This window comes from Mesocricetus auratus, unplaced genomic scaffold, assembly GCF_017639785.1.
Source record: "Mesocricetus auratus isolate SY011 unplaced genomic scaffold, BCM_Maur_2.0 Super-Scaffold_100019, whole genome shotgun sequence".
Taxonomy (NCBI): Eukaryota; Metazoa; Chordata; class Mammalia; order Rodentia; family Cricetidae; genus Mesocricetus; species Mesocricetus auratus.
In genome coordinates, this window is record NW_024429200.1 from 30,910,899 (window position 1) to 30,929,021 (window position 18,123).

At 43.2% G+C, this 18,123-nt stretch overlaps 1 protein-coding gene and 1 long non-coding RNA gene across 5 annotated transcripts in view; one reads left to right on the forward strand and one right to left on the reverse strand.

The window, feature by feature from the left end:
• Positions 1–1,542: 1,542 nt before the first annotated feature.
• LOC121132992 lies at positions 1,543–11,416 on the reverse strand. The gene is made up of 2 exons (XR_005869707.1): positions 11,095–11,416; positions 1,543–2,349 (listed from the first exon to the last, which is right to left on the reverse strand). It is a non-coding gene; the product is annotated as an uncharacterized LOC121132992 (long non-coding RNA).
• Positions 11,417–11,523: 107 nt separating this feature from the next.
• Positions 11,524–18,123, forward strand: part of Ica1 (islet cell autoantigen 1) — a 135,863-nt gene continuing 129,263 nt past the window's right edge. For 2 of the 4 annotated variants that reach the window (XM_013122683.3, XM_040728552.1), the window contains exon 1: positions 11,524–11,653. The gene's annotated coding sequence lies outside the window, so the exon portion shown is untranslated. Of the gene's footprint in view, positions 11,654–11,841; positions 11,975–18,123 lie in introns of those variants that run through there. The other 2 variants (XM_013122682.3, XM_013122685.3) reach the window with 1 other exon arrangement.

The window sequence follows — 18,123 nt, forward strand, 5'->3', positions numbered from 1 at the left end:
GGCAGTCAAATCCAGCCTCACACTGATTCAGAGAAACAAGGACTCTATGATGGATGGAGCTAGAAGTCATTTATGAGATGTTCCAGCAAAGAACCTGGCAGCACTCTGACTTTATTCTGAGAACTTGGGTGAGACTGAATACAGGAGCAACGGGATAATTTGTTTAGGAGAGAAAAATCTCAAGAGAGAGCAGCACTGAGGCTGTGGCTTGGTCATTGCTTAGCAAAGTCTAACAAGTGGGACAGAAAAACGTGTGTGTGGGGTGTGTGTGTGTGTGTGTGTGTGTGTGTGTGTGTGTGTGTGTGTGTGTGTGTGTGTCCCAGGAAAGAGCTCTGGCAACAGTTGCAGCCAAGGAGACTTACTCTGCACTGGGACAATACGAAAGGTGCATTGATGACAAGACCCCACCCACCAAAGCCTCCAGTTTGTGAAATTATAAATTCACTTGAAAGAAGAGAACTTAATCTGAATTTACCTATGAAGACACTGCAAATTTTTGAAAACAATCAATGAGGGAAGTGTTTCCTGGAGTCAATATACAAAGGTTTGAAGATGGCAGGAGGACTTAGCCGTGTTGTTCATGTAGTATTAATTTTGCAGACTTAAACAATAAAAGACTGAAGGGATGGAGTTTTGCATCTTGGTTCCAGAGAGCTGATGAGGCCAGAAAATGTGTATCAAGTTCTTAATCCCTATACAAAGACCATGAAATGCCAATAAGTGAAGTTATACAGGTGAGATCTAAAGGCAGAGACCTGGGTATGTTAGGGAATGTCTGCAGAGGAAAGCTGTCTGCATTAAGTGGAACCTAGGCAAGGCTTGCTACAGGCAGGAGAACTGCCTAAGCCCTTGGGAGTCCAGAAGATTCCATCAGGAGCCCCAAATGCTACACACAGAGTTACAGTATGTGGTGTTTGCCCTGCTGTTTCGGTCTTGCTTTGGTCGAATCATTTGTTATGGTCTCGTTCTTCTCTTTTGGAATGGTAATGTTTATTGTGTATCATTGCATACTAGAAGTACATAATGTTATTGATTTATAGGTACTCTTTGGAGTCTCAGCTAAAACTTGTTCTTCAGGCTTTTAAATAGTGTTGCAGTTATTTACTATGGGGATTTTTGATGTTAGACATAGTTTGAATTATGAGTTAGCTGTGACCCTATGTGAATAGGGGCTAAACAGGTATGGTTTAAAAGCAAAGTGTTTCAGTGTCAAGTTGACAAGGGGTAAAGTGGTGAATGCAATGTGACCAGTTGCTTCAAACTCCCATCTCCATGCCTTCCTTGACTAATTGATTAATCTTTAAACTATGAAACAAAATAAACCATCCTTCCTTACACTGCTATTATTACATAGTTTGTTGCAGCAGCAAAACAAGTAATTAATACAATAACCAATTGAAGACCGGAATTACTAGAAAGGAATTCAAAATAATTTTGAGGTTTACAGACTTGCCAAAATAACAAAGCTACCTAAGTCTAAGGGTAGATAAGCCATTGATGAACAATAAAATGACCACACAGTGATGTCTTCAATTCTGGCAATATGTTTTAAAACTCCAGCTTTATTTGACACTATACACATACACATATATGCATTAAGTAACAATGAAAAAAGAGGCATGATTTGGGTCCCTCAGAAATGAATGAGGTGAGCACGAGGTGGGGGAGTGGTTACTTAACTTACTACCTGAAGAAAGTTTCCAAGCCATGATCAGAGAAAGGCCCAGGCAGAGGCAGCATCTTCCTAAGTAGATGTGGAGCTGGGACTGTGGGCTTACCAAAGGGCAAGGTACTAATGAAGAGTAGCAGAGAATTGATGATGTCTGTAGCATTCCTTCAAAGGCACTCAGGCAGCAATCAGCTCATCCAAGTGAAGACCCACGAGTGTAAAGTCTGCGCCGCATTTGTATTTAAATAGTAGCGTGGCTTAAACATCAGACCTGTGTGTTAGCACTGTGTAACTGTGACAAAAATATCTAGGATTAAGAGTTTATAAGGATGAAAGATTTCTTGTTTCATCATTTCAGCCCAGGTTTATTTGTCTCTGTTACTTTGGGTCCTTTGGAGAAGCAGATCATCATGGGGGAAAGTAAGTGGTGGAGCAAATTCCTTCAGTTTATGGTGACTGAGAAACAAAGACAAGAAAAACAGTCAGCATCCTTCTCAAGGACACCTCCATTGACCCAGCTTCCTTTCACTAGGTCCAACCCTCAAAAGGTTCCATCACTTCCCAACACAAGGCCTTCAAGGAACAATTAAGAGCGCAACCATAACCGTCTTCTCCATAAAGTAGTCCAGGCAAGAGGTCCAAAGCAGTACCAGATTCCTTCTTGTCCAGTCTTGTTCTCACTTGTATGCCCAAAGTTGATGCAGCCAGTAGGAATGGGAAAAAAGATTCATGAGTTTCTTGCAATGGCATGATCCAAGAGTGTGGTCTCTCTCTCTCTCTCTCTCTCTCTCTCTCTCTCTCTCTCTCTCTCTCTCTCTCTCTCTCTCTCTCTCTCTCTGTGTGTGTGTGTGTGTGTGTGATCATAGTCTACTAGCTAAGTGAGGTAACATGGACATACCTTGTTGAAGAGAATCTAAAAATGGTTTTTAACTAGGAAATTGTGTGTTTGCCAAAACATACTAATGTAGATAAAGGAGTGGATAAATATTGGGGAAATAATTAACAGTCTCTCCCAAAGCAAGTTTGTAACTGAGTTAAAAGTAGATGAGAAGGCTTATTAGATTAGGAATTAGGAAATAGGGACACCAGTTCCAAGGCAGCTTCAAGTTCCTGATTAAATCAAATATTCAAACCATACTGTAGCTGGGCGACATGAGTTGTTCCTGTAAACACAAGCATAAAGTGAACGAGATCCCCAAGACCCAAAGAGGCCCATCCTATTCTTTCTGTCAAGGGCTGCTTGGTTTTTATTTTTGTTTTGTTTTTAGTAAAGTGTGGTCCCTAGAGGGGTTGTCAGCCTTCTGCCTACCAAGCTAAGATACAACTGTGAACACTGGACTCACTCAGCTCAGCTTGAAGCAGAACTGTGCCCCATCACACATGACAAATGAAAGTCTCCACCTGCAGTGAAGATTAAGTCCTATTCTGATGACACCTCCATTACTTATTTTCTTTGCAGAAATTCTAACAAGTGGTAAGTAGGGTGGAAAGGTAGAGCCACATTACTTGTGCAGAAACCTAAGTGGGCGCAGCAATGAAAATAATTACCTTTCTCTCCTCGTAAATAAGCCTCTTCTCCTCATTGTAGTCTCGATTTTGAAGTGAAAGCAAGTTAATTTTAATTAATGAAAGTTAATGCTAATTAAACATGTGCTCTATTTTGATATGCACACAGAAATTTGCTTAAAGCTCTCAGCAGCTCTTCAGGGAGCATAACAGAAGCATTGTTCTGCTACATGCACAGCTCAAGTTACCACAGAAATTAAACCAAAATTGACCAAGATGTGAGTAATCACATTATTGAGTATACAGTGTTTTCAAAAGTAAAATATAGTTGGGAAGGGGGCTGAGTGATTTTTCTAATAAACCTTAGCTTAACCTTTATTTCAATTTGGTATGCCAGTAAGAATCAGCAAAAGGTTTTAGTAATATTTTTAAAATACCATTTCCAAGCTTCATCCTTATAGCTTGCTTAATTTTAATCAACCAATTGATTTATTAGTAATTTGGGTCTTGGACACATGGAACTACAAATATTTGGGGGGGCATATCCTGTTCATTTTCCACAAGAAAATACATTTTTCAAAATGGCTTGAGGGTGAGGAAATTTTAAAATATTAAAAATATATAACAATAATTCCTTGAAACAGATAATATAAATTAGTAATACAGATACTATGTATGTTGATATATATGAGAGATCACTCTTAAGGTCCCACTATGTTGAAGTTGACACATGGATGTGAGATGGGACTTGTTGGGAGGTGGTGTGAATGAGAGGGAAATAAGAACGGTGAGGGAGATAGTAATTAGGATGTGCTATCGATATGTGAAACTGTAAAAAAAAAAAGACTAAAAGAAAAAAAGATATCATTAAACTTCCCTCCTGAAAACCTGACTTTTCTGTAGAAATGAGTTATATACAGAGGAGGGAAGGGCATGCACACATGTATATCCATACATGTAGAGGCCAGTGGTCAATTTCAGGTGTCATTGATCATGTGGTGCCTTGTTTTTTGAGACAGGGTGTCACTAATTAGGGTAGGTCCACACGTCCTGGACACCCACCTGCCCGCCACTTCCCTAGCATTGGGTTACCTCACAAGCCTCTACACCTGGCTTTTTCACTTGAACTCTGGGGAGCAAATTTCAGTCCTCAGGCATACATGGTAACTACTTTACCAACTGGCATATCTCCCCAACCTGTATATATATATATATATATATATATATATATATATATATATATATATACTATTCTTATAAACAAACCACTTATTCAAAATGCCTCATATGCCAGTGTCTCTAAGAGAATTAAGTAAAAATTGGAATCTTGGTGCCGGAATCCTTTGTTTGTTTCTCTTTGTAAGGATCAGAGAGGGAACATGGCTACTTGTTTTACCTCCGCACACAAAAGCATCTTGTAGTAGTCCCTGTTGCTACTGAGCCTGATACCATAAATGTGTCATTACATGAGCATGTTCATTATTCAAAAGGACTTGTCTCGGTTGCTGGTTTATTGCTGTGAAGAGACTCCATGATCAAGGTTACTCTTATAAAGGGAAGCATTTAATTGGGGTCTTGCCTACAGTTTCAGGTGTAAACCCCAAAGCCCACCCCTAGTGACACACCACCTCCAACAAGGCCACACCTCCTAATCCTCCCCAGTTCATCAGACTATAATCGAAAACATATGAGTCTATGAAGAGGCAATGCCATCGAACGTCTTAGGACTGTTTGTTCATTTCTTCAATAACTAGGGCTAATTATGCAGTGAGATTGTATGGTTGTTGTTAGTCTAAAACTCTTTCTGAGATATTGGTTGTCCTGTGTGTGTGTGTGTGAGAGAGAGAGAGAGAGAGAGAGAGAGAGAGAGAGAGAGAGAATAAAACTACAAACACAATCTTGTTACATTTTATACACCTTTAATGAAATATAATTCACAAATACCAATTTTCAGTATATTCACAAATTTACAGATATGTGAAATAATTGTCACTTAATGTGAGGAAATTTATCATTCAGAAAAAAAGAAAAGCCCATATGCTTTGGCTTCCCTTCCTATCCACCCTAAATGATCACTAATAAACTTTAGTCTCTGTAGAAGTGTCCCTATCCTAAACTCTAAATGGACTTATAGCATAACCTGTGGCATATTATAACTGACTTCTTTTTTGTCTTTCCTTACTATCTTTTTATAATGTACTTATAGCATAATCTGTGGCATATTATAACTGACTTTTTTGTCTTTCCTTAATATCTTTTTATATTTAAAATTCTTTTCATTTTACATACCAACCTGTTCCCCTCCCTCCTCTTCTCCTGCCCACCCCTGGTTCCCACCATTCCCACCTCCCCATCCACTCTTCAGAGGAGGTTAGGCTTCCCATGGGGAGTCAACAAAGTCTGGTATACAAGGTGGAGGCAGGACCAACCCCCCTCTATCAAAGCTGAGCAAGGTATCCCATCATGGGGAGTGGGAGCCAAAATGGCCAGTTCATGCCCCTGGCATAGGTCATGGTGCCACTTCCAGTCCCCTACCCCGAATAGATCAAGTCATATAACTGTCACCAACATTCAGAGGGTATGATCAACTTTTTATTTTAACACAGAACACTTTCAGATTTCTTCTAAGTTGTAATGTGTATCAATACAATGGTACTTTGTGGCCAAATAGATTTTTATTGTGTGTATATACTACACTTTGCATGTTCTTTTGTTCATTGACAGACAGGCAGTTGGACTGTTTTGGTCTATTATTTTGAAATTACACTCATGTATAAACTTTCATATTTCTATAGGACAGATTTAGGTGTGGAACTGCTGGGTCATGCGACAGATCTATGTTTAATGGTTTGAGAACTGTCAGATTATTTTATCAAATGACTGAAGCATTTTCCTTCCCACTAGCAGCAGGGTTTTGTTGGGGTCTCTGAGTTGTTTGTCAGCTGATAACTACAGGTGCATCCTGCTTTCTAGTCCTGGCTACTGCCCCCACACTGACCCACTGACATCAACATCTAGCACGAGGAAAACACGCTCTCTTCCACCTGGGGTTTTTCTACTGTGTTGTAAGACTATATATAAGACTGCTCCCTCCTACAAGAGAGAGACCTCTTAGCACTTGCAAAATAAAGACACTTCTTAGTACAAACAGCTGGACATTTGGTCTTTCTTTTCCTGATACCTCGGAGTTGCTCGTACGGCAGGCAGAGCAGGTTTGATGGGCAGGCAGAGCAGGTTTGACTTCACATCTCCGGATGGATTTACCTTTACATAGTATCATTTTTGCTAAGGATGCCAAGCTAGTGGAGGGTAACACTGTTGCCACAGTGATATCACATCAGGGCTACATTCTTGTTAGGATTAGTCTTCATTGTCAATTTAACTGCATTCAAAATCTCCAAGAGATGTGCCTCTGGGTGTACTGTGAGGGTGTCTCCAAAGATATTTTACTGAGGAAGGAAGACCCAAGCTAAATGCCGGTGATTCTATCAATCCCATTGACTACAGTCCCAGAATGAAAGAGGAAGGAAGGAAGGGAGGGAGGGAGGGAGGGAGAGAGGAAGGAAGGAAGGAGCTAAGCACCAGCTTTCATCTCTTTGTGAGAGAATTTAAGGACACAGAAGGTAGTCATTTTTTTTCCAAATTATAGTATGAGTGACCTGTGTTTTGGTTTCCAATAGAGTGCTGTTCCATTTTGAAAGCTGACTATGGACCCAATATGATCAGCCAATTCATATTGCTGCCACTATGTGCCATCCTGTAATAAGAAAGTGAACTAACACAGAAAATCGGTGCCAAGGAGGTAAGGTCATTGCTGTCACTGATCTGACCTCAGTGTTTATAAGCTTCAGATCCAGCTTGCAGATGGACGTCAAACAGTTTGGAGTTACAGGCTAGAGACACCCTAGATCTATAAACAGAGGCTAATGGGCCATTCTGGCAGGAGTTTAGAGGACTAGAATGCTTCGGGAAAGGTGGACAGTGGCAGCCCAGTACAAGCGCTTTCAAAATGGAACCGGATTCTATCAGGAACTGAGATAGAGGCTACTCATACTATAATGTGGCAAAGATTATGTCTACTCTCTGTTCTGAAATTCAGTGAGGCTGAAATCAAAAGTACTAGACTAAGTTGTTTGGCAGAGGAAATTTCAAGACAACATAATATCCAAACTGTGGTGTGGTTAGTGTTCACTATGGCTATTTGACCAGGAATGAAGCATAACAGAGTTTAAAGATGTAGACAATGTAGATGCAGATAGATTAAAGAGATTATTGTCATTGAAGAGAAACAGGCCTCTTTACTGGGGTAATAGGACCCAACCCACGGAAAACTCCAATTGCTAAACTGCAATTCCTTTGAAAGCAGAGAGATGAATTGAGAGTATGAGAGTACCAATGAAGAGGTTCCCTATTCAAAAACCTAGAGAAGTGGCCCCAGGTTCAGCCACCAGGGTACACAGAGCCCTCTAACATCTGTGGTAAAGGGGTAAGAGTCAGCTGTATCCTGAGCTGACAGTAGACCTTAGAAACATCATCTGCATGGTGCCGCTTTTGCAAGCGTGAATAATACAAGAGTTAATGAGATCATGGAAGCTTAGACCAAGGTTCCAGGAAGTCATTGAGAACCAGAAATACGGTGCATCACTGGACTCCTTGCAAAGGGCCTTCGAGAGGCCATTGTGTGACTCTGTGAAAGAAAATCTAAGTTGTAGTGGTGACAGCAGACTGGCTGAGGTGACAGAACTTGGGGGAGGGGAGCATCCACAGAGGAAAGAGAAAAGAAGAGTTGACCTGGGTCAAGGGAGAGGCTACATATGCTACAGGTAGCAGACCACAAGAGGCAGAGCTTCCCAAGCATGCTGAATCCCAGATGATGCCACCACAAGCCCCAGATGCTAGACATGGAACCGCTGAGTGTGTCAGTCTTGCTTTGGTACAATGTTTCCTTACTATGTCCCCATTGTTTCCTTTTAGAATGGAAATGCTTATTCTATAACTTGGTGTACTGGAGGTAGGTGACATACTTTGTTTTTAATCTTTCAGGAGCTCAGAGTTAAAAGATTTCCCCAAGTCTCACAACGTTAGGACCGTTAAGACTTTGGGCGGTGGTGGCGCACGCCTTTAATCGTAGCACTTGGGAGGCAGAGGCAGGCGGATCTCTGTGAGTTCGAGGCTGGGCTGGACGAGAGCCTCCAAAACAATACAGAGAAACCCTGTCTCGTAAAAACCAAAAAAAAAAAAAAAAAAAAGAAAGACTTTGGAAACTCTTGATGAAGACGAAATACATTTTTCCATTATGAGATAAACATGAACCTTAGAGGGCCAGGAGCAGAATGTTAGCAAAATGAATGTGTTTGGGCATCAAGTTGACAGAAGTAGACTTACAATGTGTTAGTCACCAAGGAGACATACTCTGGTTGTGTCTGTGAGCGTCAACTGAATGAAGAGGGAAGACTGAGCCTAGGGACTGGGGTCCAAGCCTGAAGAAGAGAAAAGAAAACCCCAAAAGCATGGCGTGGTGATCATCTCTTTCTGCTTCCTGACTGTGATTCCATGTGACAGATGCCCCACACAATCGATGCCATGCCTCCCCCCCTGCTATTATATACTTTACCCCATTAAACCATGAGCGTAGACTAAACCTTCCTTCTTTAACATGCTTTTGTCACCTGTTCTGCCGTAGCAACAAGAAAAGCAATGGTCACTAACATTTTAAGGGAAGAAAACAGATTTTCATCACCAACCCTGTTAGCACTAGCCTAACAAAATCTCTAACCCTATCAGCCTGTCTTGACTCTAGAAAGAGCTTTTTCCTATGAAGAAGTCCGTTGTTCTGTTGAACTCTGCATTGTATTTTAATTCCTTTACTAATTTCAAATCTCATCAGCCAATAACTGTTCTCACTGGTACTTTGTAAATGCTCTGCAAGATGAAACAATGGAATACCTAGAAACCAATGAAAGTATTCTAGAAGAGATTTTTTTTACATTTATTTATGTTGTATGGATGTTTTGCTTGCATGTACATCTGTGTACTATGTCTGTCTGGTGCCACTGGAGGTCAGAAGAGGGTGCTGAACACCCTGGAAGTGGAGTTATGAATGGTTAAACGCTACCATGCTGGTGCTGGGAATTGAACCCAGGTCCTGTGGAAGAACAGGCAGTGTTAGTAACCTCTCTCCAGCCATCTCTCCAGCCAGAAGGAGAAAGTTTAAGTGGAAAGGGAAAGCACACACTGTGATGAAGCAGAACGAGCAGAAATCGTTTCCTTCCTCAAATATTATCCTATATTTTAGAACAAGATTGAAAATGAAGATGGTCACTTGAAGCTACACATGGTAGGACATCCTATAATCCAACCACCCAGCATCCAAGGCACAAGGATCTCTGGTGCCAGTCTATCTTGGGTTACAGAACGAGAGCACACCTCAAAAAATAAATAAGTGAATAAATAGTGAGTCATTAAATTCTCTGGGAGGTAAGGGAATTTTGTGTCACATTAGCCAGTCAGTTCTTTCATCGTGTGTTTTATCATGGTCAGGTACTGTCCTTAAAGACCAAACTTTATCCTCTATGGATGATAGTCAATGCTATAGGAAAACAATATATTTATTTACCAGAGAGAGAGAGAGAGTCGCACAAACCAGGAGTTAGAAGCGTGGCTGGCTTCCAGGAGAAAAGGGAGGTTCCTTTTCCTTTCACTTCCTTTTATATCTACCTGTGTCAGTTTACATGTCCCCGCCCTCATGGGCAGATAGCTTTGTGGGGTTTACTCCTACAATCCTCCACAAGAGGCTCTCAGATTCACACATACTAAAGTTCAACAAACTTAAAACAGTTCTGTAAATCTGCTTCCTTGCTCTCCCCAGTGGCTAAGTTCCAATGAATTATGCTTCCAGGAACACTTTCAACACTCTAGGCAGTCTACTGGCTCTCTTGTAACGTTAGGTGCTTGCCTTCAAAACTTTGTTTTTAAGATTTATTTATGTGTATGAGTACTCTGTCTGCCTGTATGCCTTCACGTCAGAAGGAGGCATCAGATTTCATTACTGATGGTTGTGAGCCTCCATGTGGTTACTGGGAATTGAACTCAGGTCCTCTGGAAGAGCAGCCAGTGCTCTTAACCGCTGAGCCATCTCTCCAGTCCCAAAGCAGCTTTTGATAAATGGGATTTTTTTTCTGTTTTCATATAACAAATTGTTACTGGTATGAAGATAGAGTCAAGGGGACTGTGGGATGCTGTACTCTTTACTGGTGCCTCAGTACTCATTTACCGTGTTAGAACACACCTTTTCATTCTATTGGAAGAACGATAATCTTACATTCTTATCTGCTTTCCTAGGGATCAAACCCAGGGCTTTGTGCATGCTAGGTAAGTGCTCTACCAGTGAGCTTTATACCCGGCCCTAAGCATGCCTTTTAGATCCCACTCTTTCCTGAGGTTAGGTGAGGTCTCTTGGTTCAGGCCACGCCAGAGTCAACCCCTGACTCTTTACCACTGAGCCATGCTCTCAGTTCCACCAGTCTTCCTTAGGGTACTAGAGCAGTATCTTCATCTTCCAAACAGGGATAATATTTTTACCTACAACACTGGGCCAGAGAAAGCTTGGGTGTTAAAGGCTACAGCATTGGTTTGGAAACCAGGAAGCATCCCTTTAGGTTAGCTGTGGATTTCTTTTTTTTTTTTAAGATTTATTTATTTATTACATATACACCAGATTGAATTGTAGATGGTTGTCAGCCACCATGTGGTTGCTGGGAATTGAACTCAAGACCTCTGGAAGAGCAGTCAGTGCTCTTAACCTCTGAGCCATCTCTCCAGCCCCTAGCTGTGGATTTCTGACTCGTTTGCATCATTTTTCGGTAATTTTCCTTTCCACCCAGGGAACTGCTTCCACAGTGACCATCCAACAAACTTACCTATAGACATAAAAGAAGTGAATCCTGAATCACAGTTTCACACTCCTTTCCTGTGATATGCAAGGTACTCCAGAAATGTGACAAAGATCTTGTGGCCAAGGGTAAGGGCTGAAATGCTGTGTCAAAAACAAGTAAAAGACACAGGTGTGGCATACGGATACGAAAAACAGGCGTGTGTACACATACCCAACTGTTTTTCCTTAACACGGCCTTTAAGCACAAATTTGGGTTCCGGAGGCAAACTTCGGATGGGTCTGGCATTGACCTCGTTTATTCTCCTGTCAGTTCAAGCCACCAAACTCTAAAGGAAGTAGCCCGCAATCCTTACACAACACAAGGAGGGGAACTATGGGGCGTTCTCTGCCTTGGCCACCTGTAGACTGGTCATTGTGACGCGAACGCTATGGACACGTGGAACACCTGCCAGAGAGCAGGGGCGGGGTTACCTCCGGCAGCAGGTCCAAACGCGGGATACCCTAGAGATGGGGGTCTCTGGAAGACCCCAGGGAGTAGAGAGAGGGAAGCTCGCTCCTCTCATCCCTGACCCATCCCAAACAAGGTGAGACCACAGACCTCTCCCTACCCGGTTCCCGGGGGTCATGGCGAGAGCGGTCGCCCGTCGCTGTCCCCGTGGGAAGGGAGGCGGCGGGTGCTGGCGCGCGCGGCGGGGGGGTGGGGGTGCCCGCTCGGGCCGCGGTGCTGCGCTGCAGCGCGCACGGGCTCGGCGCTGCTATTCCGGCTGGCGGCAGCCGCTGCAGGAAGGACCGCTTCCTGCGCTCCCCGCCCCTTCCCTCGCCAGAGCTGACGCTGACGTCGGCGCAGGGAGCTGGAGGGAAGCTCCGATCTCCGCCGGGAGGCTCCGAGGGGCCGGGGCTCCGAGGTACCTGCCCTCCGGGGCTGGGGCGTGGGCGAGCCGGGCGGGCTGCATGCTGCAGCGGGAGACACCCGGCAGCCAGGGCGATTGGGGACGCCAAGCCAAGGCTGCCTCCGCTGCCCTTTGGGGGCGGCGGGTAACAGGCGGGGTCACCTCGTCCGCCACGGATTCGGGTGCGGGAGGAGCATCATCCCCCTTCCCTCCTGCGGATCCTCCCTCGGGCCTGGATGTGTGGAGGATGCGCGCGCCGTGGGAGCGTGCGTCAGTCCCCGGGAAGCGGGAGGGAAGCCCCGAGAGCACCTGCTCCCACACCCAAGCCGCATCCCCACAAGTTCCCGGCCTTCCTTTCTCAGCGGGAGGCCCTACCCGCCCCGTCTGGGCCCCTCTGGACAGGGACTTGTGTCTATGGCTGACTTGTTGCCTAGTTCACCTGCAGCGGTATCTGACGTTTGCTTTTGCTGTTCCTCCATTGCTGGTCTTTGGCAGGGGTGGCCAAGAGCCGATGGGTACCTATATTTTTTTTTTATAATGACTGGTGCCAGGAGGCCTGTGCTTGGCCCCTGCGGGTTAGGAAGAGTCACTGAGCTTGCCACGTTCTTGCAAACCCTGGCGCGCGGGTTTCTTCGGGTGCTGCGCTGCTGACTCCGCCTTTCCTGCCCCGAGGTTAACGCAGCTCCTGTTTCCTCTGAAAGTATATCCTGTTATGCCAGTCTTTCTCCCAAGCCACTCCATTAGCCTCCCCAATCTCTTTTGACTTGGAGAGTCCCAGAGCCCTTCAATTTCTCTTTAGGGCCTTTAACTCCCCATGCCCATATGTATGCTGGCAAATGGTATTAGCCGCCTGTTTGGAGGGGTGAGGTGGGATTAAGGTTTAGAAAGAAGAAAATATTCTCCCCCTTTTTAGGTAACTTTGAAAATAGAGAAGAAAAAAATGGTTTGTCCATCAACCTGGGGGGCAGCCTTTGGTGCCTAAGATCTGGTAACTAAAAATTACGTGGACCTGGAAAACACATCGCCACCTGGTTTGAAGGAAGACATAGGATATTTGTTGACTGTTATGGTCCTATAAACGATAACTTAATGGAAGCATGGTTATTTATTTCAGTACTGCCTGGTTTAAATCTGACATCTCAACTACTCTGAAGTTAGGGAGTAAAGTAGGATATGATTATTAGATCAACACTCCAAAATGTTCCTTACCCTGTGTTCAATGTGCGCGCGCGCATACACACACACACACACACACACTTTTATTGTTGTTCTGTGTATATGTCTGTGGATGATATGTGAGCATGCTTAGCATGCCATGCCCCACATGTGAAGGTCAGAGAGTAACTGTGGATTTGGTTGTCTCCTTCCACAATGCATAGGTTCCTAGAGGTTGCCAGATTTGTACCACAGGTACTATTACCTGCCCGGCCATCTCACTGCCTACCTACAATTGCTTCTGTTTTCTTTTTAGGTTTCAACTTTTATTTTTAAAACGTTTTTGTAGAGAATACTGCAGGATCAAAATAAGTTTATGATCTTTGGTGTCTCAAAAACATATTTGGTCATGCCGGGCGGTGGTGGCACATGCCTTTAATCCCAGCACTCGGGAGGCAGAGGCAGGCGGATCTCTGTGAGTTCGAGGCCAGGCTGGACGACAACCTCCAAAACAATACAGAGAAACCCTGTCTCGTAAAAACCAAAACCAAAAAACAAAAAACAAAAAAACAGGAGATGCTATTTTATAATAGCATTTCTTATTACTTAGGAGAATGGTTGCAATGTTATTAAACAATAATCTTGAGAAAATATAGCAGTTAAACTACAGAGTTCTGCTACTTGCAATAAGTAGAGAAACCTGAAATTAGCTAACTGACCCTTAATCTCCAATGAAAGCTGAAGACACGAGCTGGTAATTGCTTGTGATTTTATATCTTTTCCTCTATCTGGTAGAACTGAGTGTCTTTCTAACTGCTGTGTCTTAGCATCTTTATGTCTGTATCAAAGCTGTGAAAAGTACATTAAATCTTGTACACCAGTAGAAAATCTTCAACATGAATATTTTCAATGCATCTAATGATACAAGTATTATTTTTCCAAGTAGAAGTACCTTTATCAGTGGAAGGAAAGTGTCTTGGGGTTTCATATATATACATATATATATACACATATATATAATTTTTAAATTTAAATTAGAAACAAGGTTGCTGGTTGCTTCGCATGTCAATTCCAGGTCCCTCTCCCTTTCCCTCCCCTCCTCCCGTGTCCTCCCACAAACCCCCCCCGTATCCCCTCATTTCCTCAGGGAGGGTGAGGCCTTCCATGGGGGTGTCCATAGTCTGTCATTTCATCCAGGGCAGGGCCTAGACCCTTTCCCAAGAATTCAGGGTGAGAGTGCATCTCTCATTGTTGGATGGGAGCCCAAAGTCCATTTGTATACCCAGGATAAATACTGATCTACTACCCAAGGCCCAATAGATTACCTAGGCTGTGTCTTGGGGTTTCTATTGCAGCGAAGAAACACCATGACCATAACAGCTCTTATCTGTATAACATTTAATTGAGGGTCTCTCTTACAATTTCAGAGGTTCAGTCCATCCTCATCATGGTGGCGAGCATGGCAGCATGCAGGCAGACATGGTGCTGGAAGAGGAGCTGAGAGTCTGGCAGGCAACAGGAAGGAGACTGTGACACTGGGTGGTGTCCTGAGCATAGGAAACCTCAAAGCCCACCCCCATAGTGACTACACTTCCTACAACAAGCCCATGCCCATCCAACAAAGCCACACCTCCTAATAGTTCCACTCTCTAGGAAATTATGGGGGTCAGTTGCATCCAAACTACTACAGGGAGTGGGACAAGACCTAGTAGAGTAAACTAGTGTTGCACATGAGCTCGAAAAGTTACAGGAAACTACAGGAAAAGGTGGAGAACCCAAGAAGAAAAGAGAAAGTAGGTCACCCAGATCAGGAAACATGTGTCTTCTTTACCAGGTGATCCTGACAGCTGGAAACCTAAAGATAGATGGTAATAATAGGGCTGGCCAATGTAGTGTCTCACTGTCGTGAGTTATAAGAGATGTGTAGTCAAAGGAGTAAAGTAGATTACAGTTTATGAGCTTATTACACCCCACACCCATCGAGGCCTCATACATCCTCGCACTCCACGACTGACAGAAGTGAAAGCCTTTTATTTTTCATGGTTTCCAATGGTTTTTCATTCTACAGTCATATCTAGTACCGAGAGAGCATCCAGGCGTTGAGTCTCAGCTTGAGCAGGATTGGAGCCTGTGCAAGGATCTCTCCCCAAGGTTCATGTGCTCTGAAGGCTTAGTCACCAGTGTAGTGCTGAAAGCATGGCCATCAATTTAGTGTTCAAAGATGGGTTTTGGGGGACTGATGGGATCCTGAGAGCTCTAACCATGGGTTAGTTAACTAATGGCTTTATAGTAACAGCTTCATATAATGGCAGTGTGGAAGGTGGTGGATCTCATTGGAAGAAGTGATCCATGGGGGGGCGTACCTCTCAAGACTGTGTCACATATCAGGTCCTGCCTCTTTTCTGTTCCCTCACTCTGTCTGTTTCATGGATATCATGAGGTGGGAAACCCTGCTCTGCCGTGCCCTTTAACCTCCAAGTTGACTTTCTTTAGTATAAAATTTGTGTTCTTTGAGAAATTCATATAATGCATTTTGATCATATTCACCACTTGACTCCTACCCCAACTCCTCCCAGATCCACCTCCCACACTGTTGCACCCTCTGATTTTATTTTTAATTATTAATGTTATATTGGATGGATGGATGGATGGATGGATGGATGGATGGATGGATAGATAGATAGATAGATGTAAGTACTGAATCTGTTTAGTGTTACTTGTGTGTATATGTTTTTATGGCCGGCCACTTGGTATTGGATAACCAATCAAGGGAGTGGGGAAGACTTAAGGTTTCCTCTCTCAGCAGTCATTAGTTGCCTGTAATTTTCCATCCAGAGGTGGGGCCTTGTGAGATTATCCCTGTCCACAATGACTTCTCAACTGATATTGTCATTGTTTGGGGCTTATTTAGACTTCCACCATATTGTTGAGATTTCATAGGTATGGCCTCCCTGCAGTAAAGATATATATCAAGACATAATCTTGCAGCAGATACTTTGGTCCTCTGGCTCTTAAAATCATTCCGTGTTGGGCTGGAGAGATGGCTCAGTGGTTAAGAGTACTGGATGAGAACCAGAATTCAACTCCCAGCACCTACATGGCAGCTCAAGACTGTAACTCCAGTTCCAGGGGTTCTGACACCTTTACACAGATATACATGCAGGCAAAACACCAATGCACAACAAAATAAAAATAAATAACTTTAAAACGTCTTTCTACCTCATCATCCATGTTGTTTTCTGAGCCTTAAGTAGGAGGTTGTGTTATAGATGTGTCATTTGGGGCTGGCATTCCATAGTAAGTTCTCAGTTTTGCCTTTCTGTAAAGCTCTCCATCTGCTGCAAGAAGAAGCTTTCTTGATAAGGTGAAGAGCTGAACTTATCTGGAGGTATAAGGCTAAGTATTTAGGATGCAATTAGGAATTACACTGGTTTAGAATAGTAGCAGCAGTAGGTTCACCTCGAGGTACCAAGACCATGGAGTGGAAGAGAATCTTTTCCAGCTATATATTCGATAGAGAATTAATATCTAAGATATATAAAGAACTCAAAATAAAAAGTCAAGAAAGTAATCCAACAGACATACAGTTCTCAAAAGAAGAAAATTTAAAAAGTTTAAGAAATACCTCAAAAAATGCAACATTCTTGGAGACACGTAAATTAAAACTACTTAGAGATTCCATCTTGCCCCCATCAGAATGGCTAAGATTGAGCTAACAGTTGACAGTACATGCCAGCTGGGGGGGGGGGGGAGACCCTCATTCACTGGTGGTGGATTGCAAACTGGTGCAGGCACTCTGGAAATCAGAGTAAAGAATTGTTAAGAATCTAAAAATAGATTAACTATGGCCCATGCCTAAAGAACTACACATCCAACTCCATAGACACTTGCTCAGCCACGTTCATTGCTGCTCTGTTCACAATAACTAGGAAATGGAAACAATCTAAATATCCTTCAAGTAATGATGGCTAATGAAAATGTGTACATATATACAGTTGGATTTTAATGAGCTATAAAAGAAAATGTAATCATTAAATTTCAGGGAAGTGGATGGAACTAGAAAATATTATACTGAATGCAGTAACTCAGACCCAAAAAGACAAATGCATGTTCTCCCTTATTTGTGGTCCTTGCTCCAGATCATTGCTTGAGAGTATACAACCTGGAGTAGCCACAGAAACTAAGTAGGATAACCTATGAGTTGGGAATACTAAATATGCTAAGCACTGTAAATCCAGAATTAATCTCAGTTATGTGCTGGGTAATTGCAAAGGCATTGGAGGTATCAGTACAAAATAGAAGCTTGATATTTAAAAGGCATTTGTATTTGAGAACCTTGGAATTGTCAATTTTAGGACATAATTAGCCCAAAATACATGAAATTAAAAAGAGTGAAAAAAAACTAAAGGCAATGGAGTACTATGGAGTGAAAAACAAAGTAAGCACATTTTGTGATGGGCCATGGACTATACAAATACCTATTTTTCTGAGTCTCAATTGAAGAGCAGGAAGAATTTTTTTACTTAGAATTTTTTATTTAAATTAGAAACATGAATGCTTCACATGTCAATCCCAGCTCCCCCTCCCACCCCTCCTCTCTTGTCCCTCCACCAGCTGTCTCCCCAGCCCCCCACCCAATCCCCACATCATTCCCCAGGGAGGGTGAGGCCCTCCTTGGGGGGGATCTCCAAAGTCTGTCATTTCATCCAGGGCAGGACCTAGGCCCTTCCCCATGTGTCCAGGCTGAGAGAGCATCCCTCTATTTGGAATGGGCTCCCAAAGATCATTAATAAACCATGATAAACACCGATCTACTACCCCAGGCCCCATTGATTTCTGTGGCCTCCTCACTTACCCTACATTCATGGAGTCTGGATCAGTCCCCTGTTGGCCTCTCAGGCATCAGTCTGGGATTCAACAGCTCCCCCTTATCCGGTCAGCTGTCTTTGTGCGTTTCGCTATCATGGTCTTGACCCCTTTGCTCATCACTCCTCCATCTCTGTCACTAG